We start from the raw sequence: 7,345 nt of genomic DNA, 5'->3' as shown, positions 1-7,345 counted from the left end.
TCTGGTTCTACGGAGCCAGAGTCTGCCGGGGGCAACCCTTCTCCGGGCGCCCAGCGTCATGTTTTACGCACGGAGAAGGGGATCTTTCGGCGCTCCGACTCTCCCTCCCCAAACGCTTTGCGTTTGCGGCGAGGGAGGGCGGAGAAAGCCTGTTTGAGCAAGCTCAATGCGAGCTTGCTCAAACAGGCTGGGCTTGAGCCTGGGACTTCGGGCGGGGCTGCGCCGTCGAAGGTTCGGGGAAGGTCGAGGGGAAAGAAAAAGCTTCTTTCTCCTTCTCCTTCAGTGGAACAGGCTTCCCCCCCTTCGACGCCGTTGTCCGGCCCTCAGTCTCAGGCTTCAGCTCCTCCCGGTTTCAAGCCTGGGGGGAAGGTTTCCTTCTCCCCCCTGGCTCGAATCCGGGGGCAGGTCGATTCCCAACCCTCTTTGGGGGTTGGTGAATCCGATCTAGGGGCTACTGGAGAGACTCAGGTTTTGACAGCCAACGGCCATACCACGTTGAAAACACCGGTTCTCGTCCGACCACCGAAGTTAAGCAACGTCGTGCCCGGTTAGTACTTGGATGGGTGACCGCCTGGGAACACCGGGTGCAGTTGGCATTAAAATCTTTCTTTTTCCGGTGCCTCTCCTGTGCCCTCCTCGGTTTCCACCGCTGTGGAAGCCAGGAGGGACACGGGTCCTCCTCTGAACTCCCTCGCTGGGTCGTCTGCTGCTGTTTTGACAGTAGTTTCGGCCTCCTGGGGGGGGAGATCGGAGGAGATGACGGGGTCTCTGAATTCCCTCCCCGCTGGGGTTGGGATGCGAATTGACCCCGTTCAGGGCGGTCCTGTGGGGGCAGGGGTTTCAGGCTTCGTGCCTACGACCACTGCTACTACGGTTCCCTCTGACGTCCGTGTGACTGGTGGCTGTCCCTCTTGAAACGCTCCGGCCGACTAGTTACTGGACGTGGAGGTGTTCGACAGAACGTGGTACTTCTGTCGAATGGTCAGGGCGACGGGAACATTGTTTCTGTTGCTCAGACCGACACCTCCGACCGGACCGTCTTGACCCCACGCCATTCCTTAGCGTCTGGTGTTCGGGTGACGGATGGTCCGGACCAAGGGTCCGGAACGTTCCAGGCTTACGGGTCGGGATCGAACCGGACCCACGGGTCCCGACTGGACTTGACCTCCGGGTTTGGTCCGGACGGGACCCATGGTACGGGACCGTACCGGACCTTAGGGTCCGGTGCGGGACAGTACCTCTGGCCCTTGCCGGACCCCCCGGACCTACGGGTCCGGATGGTACGGTACGGGACCAGTGTTTCGGTCGGGACCGGACCACCCGACCACCTCGGTTGGTCTGGGTGGTCTGGCACCGAACCGGAACACACCGGACCTACGGGTCCGGAGGGTACGGTACCGGACCAGTGGTCCGGTCGGGACCGGACCACTCGACCACCTCTGTTGGTCCGGGTGGTCTGGCACCGAACCGGACCATGCCGGACCTACGGGTCCGGATGGTACGGTATGTCCACGTCCGGACCGAGCCACCCGAACACTTCTGTGGGTACGGATGGTTCGGTACCGAACGGGACCTCCGGATGGTACGGGACCGGACCGAATCTACGGGTTCGGATGGTCCGGTACCGGACCACCCGACCACCTCTGTTGGTCCGGATGGTCTGTCACCGAACCGGACCATACCGGACCACCGGACCTACGGGTCCGGATGGTACGGTAGGTCCACGTCCGGACCGAACACTTCAGTGGGTACGGATGGTTCGGTGCCGTACGGGACCTCCGGATGGTATGGGACCGGACCACAGGACCGGAACACCGGACCACCCTACCGGATCGGTCCGGACCACCCGACCACCTCTGTTGGTCCGGATGGTCTGGCACCGAACCGGACCTACGGGTCCGGATGGTACGGTATGTCCACGTCCGGACCGAGCCACCCGAACACTTCTGTGGGTACGGGTGGTTCGGTGCCGAACGGGACCTCCGGATGGTGCGGGACCGGACCGGACCTACGGGTCCGGATGGTCCGGTGCTGGACCGGTGGTCCGGTCCGGACCGGACCACCCGACCACCTCTGTTGGTCCGGATGGTCTGGCACCGAACCGGACCATACCGGACTTACGGGTCCGGATGGTACGGTGTGTCCACGTCCGGACCGAGCCACCCGAACACTTCTGTGGGTACGGATGGTTCGGTACCGAACGGGACCTCCGGATGGTACGGGACCGGACCGGAACACCGGACCGGAACACCGGACCACCCTACCGGACCGGTCCGGACCACCCGACCACCTCTGTTGGTCCGGATGGTCTGGCACCGAACCGGACCTACGGGTCCGGATGGTACGGTACGTCCACGCCCGGACCGAACCACCCGAACACTTCTGTGCGTACGGATGGTTCGGTGCCGAACAGGACCTCCGGATGGTACCGGACCTACGGGTCCGGACCTACGGGTCCGGATGGTCCGGTGCGGGACCACCCGACCACCTCTGTTGGTCTGGATGGTCTGGCACCGAACCGGACCATACCGGACCACCGGACCTACGGGTCCGGATGGTACGGTATGTCCACGTCCGGACCTAACCACCCGAACACTTCTGTGGGTACGATGGTTCGGTGCTGAACGGGACCTCCGGATGGTACGGCACCGGACCGGACCACCCTACCGGACCGGATCGGCACCCCCGACCGGACCGGACCATTTCTTTTCTGATCAGACCCGATGGGTTCCTGTTCAGTCTATAAATGGCGGGGGTTCGTTGGCTGGGCTGACCCAACAGTCGCAGGGTTGTTGTTTTTCTCCCCCTTCGGCTGCTGGAGACGTTTCGTCTTTGGGGCAGGGGTCTTCGCGGCCTCTTGCTTCTGTGGGCGTTTCTTCACAGCCTGCTTCATCGCTTTCGGCTCTTCCCCCTCAAGCTCCCTACACTCCTGCTTTTGAGGAGTTGTCGGGAAGTGAAGAGGAGAGTGAGTCGGAGGACGATAGGGAGGAGGATCAGGGTCGCCCTGAGGTTAACACTGAAACTCTACCCTTGCCGGTTTCTGATGGAACTTCCGAAGCTATGCTTCGTACTTTCCAACAGTACATGACAGACATCACGCGGCGTCTTGACGTCACGGATGCCTCTCTTAAGCGTCTGTCGTCTAGTGTTGACACACAGGACGTGGACCCGGGGTCTGAGGACGAGAGGCAGGAGGCTCGTCCTCGCACAGCTAGAAGGACGTTTGAACAGTTTCAGGACGTCCTTCCCTGAGACGCCCTCTCGTCCTTTGAGTCCGCTTCGGCCCGGGCGCGGGAGGCTCACGCCGCGTCTGCCGGCGGCTCGTTTTATGAACGATCCGGCCGCCGGCAATTCGCGTTCCACCCTAGTCTAAGTGCCACGGTGGAAGCGGCAGCACATCGCCTGAGGAGTACAGATTCACGTGCAAACGCGACCTATGTTCCTCGGGAGGACGCGGGTTCAGTGCCATGCTTTCCTTCGGGAGGCGCACCTCCACTGTTTCCTCGTGTCCAATCTGTTTCGTCCCTCCCTTTTCCCTTTGACTCTCGAACTCTCCCTTTCCAGACTTCGAGTGTTTAGGGTGGGGCTGACGGTGATGTGTTCGTTGGGGAGGTGCCTTCGGTCAAGAAGGTGGAACTGAGCTCTGCTTCGTTCCACAATCTTGAGGCCACCGTTTCTTCCACAGTCGAGGCCCAATCACAGGCCTTGACATGGATGAGCACGCTGTCCACACTGTTGGACCCTCCCAATCGGGCAGAGTCCGATTCCACTCGGGTCCTTGACACGGTTCGAGTGGATCGGGCTTTGCATGCCGTGCGATCGTGCGTGACGTCTGCGGCAGAATTGGCCATTGGAACACTGGTCCACTTTATTGGCCCTGTTCCGTGATCATTTTCTGCCTACTTCTATAGTGCCTCCGGATATGAGGAAGAGTCTGAGGAACACGTTTCCTCAGCCTTCTTCCCTCTTTCATCCGGACACTGTTCGTTCTGTGGTGGAGTCCACACGCCAGAGGAACACTGATTCTCTGATGGTTGGCCTCGCTGCTTCGGCGACGGCGGCGGGGAGTAAGAGAAGTGCTACAGTCACCTCCAGCTCCCAGCCTCAGAAGAAGAAGAAGAAGCCAGTTTCACTGCCTCCTTCTTCCTCCTCTTAGGCGCCTGTTGCGTTCCCAAGCAAGACGAAGGGTGCTCAGACAGGTAAGGGGAAGCAGCACCACCAGGGGGGGTGGTCGCAAGCCTGCGCCTGCCCGCCAGCAGAATTTTCAGTGAGTCCCGGCCCTACGTTGACGCCCCCTCAAGTTGCCCCTCTTTCGTCCGGCGGTTCCCTTTTTTTTCGGGCCCGCGGCATGTGGGGCAGACTGGTCTCCAACCAGTTTTTCTTGAGGGTGGTGTGGTCGGGGTTTTCTCTACCGCTGTCGTCACAACCTCCATTGTCCGCTCTACCTTGGACGTTCCCCCCTCCTCGAGAGCCTGCCAGATGGCAGGCTCTTCAGGACGAGGTGAACTCGTTGGTCGAGAAGAAGGCGGTCTACCCCCTTTCTCAGCCTTCTCTGGGGTTCTGCTCCCGCCTGTTCACCGTCCCCAAAAAGGACGGCCGGTTCAGGCCGGTGTTGGACCTCTCCACCTTGAACTTGTACCTTCACAGGTGCAAGTTCAAGATGGAAACCCCTTCGTCGGTCCGGTTGGCCATCCGGCCAAACGATTGGGCCATGTCTGGGACCTCCAGGATGCTTACTTCCACATCCTGGTGGCCCCGGGGTACCGACATCTGCTCCGGTTCGTTTGGGAGGGCACGGTGTTCGAGTTTCGGGCCCTCCCATTCGGCCTGTCCTTGGCCCCTCTGATTTTCAACGGGGACAACAACACCACATGCTTAGCTTACCTTCGCCACCAGGGGGGCACCAATTCTCGGTCCCTCTCCCTGTTGGCGGAGGAGATTCTGCTCTGGTGCCAGACCAATCAGGTCCGGATGTCAGTCCAGTTCGTTCCGGGGAAACTGAACGCCCTGGCCGACATTCTCAGTCGGGGCGATCAGGTTCTCTCCACAGAATGGACCATCGCTCACAACGTTCTACAGCGTCTGTGGGCAAGGTGGGACCGTCCTCTGATCGATCTGTTCGTAACTCGATTCAGCGCTCGGCTTCCCAGGTACGTCAGCCCCTTTCGAGACATGAATGCGTTCCACTTGGACGCATTCACTCTCTTGTGGAGGCTCCTCGATGCTTACGCCTATCCCCCGACATCTCTGATTCCGAGGGTGCTGGCAAAATATCTGCAGGAACGACCAAGACTGATTTTGGTCGCGCCTTACTGGCCAACAGCTCCGTGGTTTCCAGATCTTCGCGGTCTCACCCACGTAGACCCTCTACCTCTGGATCTGGACGGGGGAGGTCTGCTCCAGCCTCGATCATGCCTCCCTCATCCACGTCCAGAGAGTCTGTGCTTGACCGCATGGCTCTTGTGCGCTCCAAACTGCTTGCACTAGGATTGCACAAGAGTTCAGTAGAGTTTTCCTTGAACGCTAAGAGGCGATCAACTAATCAGCTCTACGACTTACGCTGGAGAGCTTGGGCCACCTTCGCCTTGTCCAAGGGGATAAAGCCGCTTTATCCCTCAACACAGGACTTGGCCAACTTCCTGGTGGAAGTGTATCAAAAGAAGAGTCTTTCTTCTAAGACTCTTCTTGGATACAGATCTGCCATCGCTTCCACGATTGCGGCCGCTACTGGTCGCAGAACTGAACACTTGATCAGGTCCTCCCTCATCGCTAATGTCCTTTCGGGTATTAGCAATGCAGCGGTGTCTAAACCTCGGGTTTCATTTCCCAAGGGGGATGTCTTTCTGGTCCTCAAACTCCTGCGTAGCAATGAGTTTGAACCCCTGGCAGGCATCAGTATCAAGTTGCTGATTTTTAAGACTAATTGTTCCTCATCGCTTTAGCCACTTGCCGTAGACTCAGTGGTAGTCAAGCTTTGAGTGGCCTGGACTTTGACATTGAGTTCACCACACAGCAGTGGTTGCTAGCATGGTCACGTCAGTCTAAGGTATGTTTCTTGGGTATATTTTCTTTTACGGTAGTACTGTTCGAAAATTGCCTGGGTATCTTAATCCTTGGATTTAAGTGATTTTGATTAAGGAGTTTAATACTCTACATATCACCCTCACACCACTCTGGTATTCTGTGCAAGAATAGTACTGTCGAGGTAAGTGTTATATTGACTGTAAGGCTTCTTTTTAAGCCTACTGTCTATATGATACTTACCGAGACAGTACTATTAGAGTTTCCCTCCCGCCTCCCCTCTTGATATGTTATGGGCTTTTTGAGGGTCTGCAGCTCATAAAGAAAGAGGACGCGCCACCTACATCCTGTAAGGGGGAAGCACTCGGACAGTGCTTGGGATCCACGGTGGCGCATGGTTATGGGAGATAATTGTACCCACTCAGCGTTTTGTCCAATTTTTTCGGCCTATAATAGATAATGTGCAAGAATAGTACTGTCTCGGTAAGTATCATATAGACAGTAGGCTTAAAAAGAAGCCTTACAATTGCTATGAGTTGTGTTCTGTCTAGCGTGTTATAAAAGTACGTTGCAGGCAAGCTATGTGTCATTTTATGCTTAATTTCACTCAATTTCTGTGAAAAACGAGTCAAAATGTATGGTTGGCTAACGGAGTCAGATCGGCAACCTATTCAGAGAATCATTCCATTCGTGACTCATGTCGAACTCAGTGTGTGTGACGCGTGCGCGCGCGGGAGTGTTAGTTGGTGTGTGTCTGTGTGTGTGTCTGTGTGTTCAGTATATGTGTACCTGTCCCACTAAATGTTTTAACATAAGAGGGGGAATCGAGACGAGGGTCGTGGTGTATATGTGTCTGTGTGTGTGTGCGTGTGTGTGTGTAGAGCGATTCAGAGTAAACTACTGGACCGATCTTTATGAAAATTGACATGAGAGTTTCTGGGTATGATATCCCCGGACATTGTTTTCAATTTTTCGATAAATGACTTTGATGACGTCATATCCGGCATTTTGTAAAAGTTTAGGCGGCACTGTCACACCCTCATTTTTCAATCAAATTGATTGACATTTTGGCCAGGCAATCTTAGACAAAGGCCAGACTTCGGTATTGCATTTCAGTTTGGTGGCTTAAAAATTAATTAATGACTTTGGTCATTAAAAATGAGATTTTTTTTTTTTAATAGAAAACGATCCAAATTTACGTTCATCTTATTCTTCATTATTTTCTCATTCCAAAAACATATAAATAGGTTATATTCGGATTAAAAACAAGCTCTGAAAATTAAAAATATAAAAATTATGATCAAAATCAAATTTCCGAAATCGA

The 7,345-nt window shown here is 55.8% G+C and overlaps 1 non-coding gene across 1 annotated transcript; it reads left to right on the top strand.

The window, feature by feature from the left end:
* The first annotated feature begins 477 nt into the window (after positions 1 to 477).
* Positions 478 to 596, top strand: LOC138972076 (5S ribosomal RNA). Its single transcript, XR_011457454.1, has one exon. It is a non-coding gene; the product is annotated as a 5S ribosomal RNA (ribosomal RNA).
* Positions 597 to 7,345: the final 6,749 nt, after the last annotated feature.

This window comes from Littorina saxatilis, linkage group LG7, assembly GCF_037325665.1.
Source record: "Littorina saxatilis isolate snail1 linkage group LG7, US_GU_Lsax_2.0, whole genome shotgun sequence".
Lineage (NCBI taxonomy): Eukaryota > Metazoa > Mollusca > Gastropoda > Littorinimorpha > Littorinidae > Littorina > Littorina saxatilis.
This window is presented reverse-complemented; position numbering and strand designations above follow the sequence as displayed.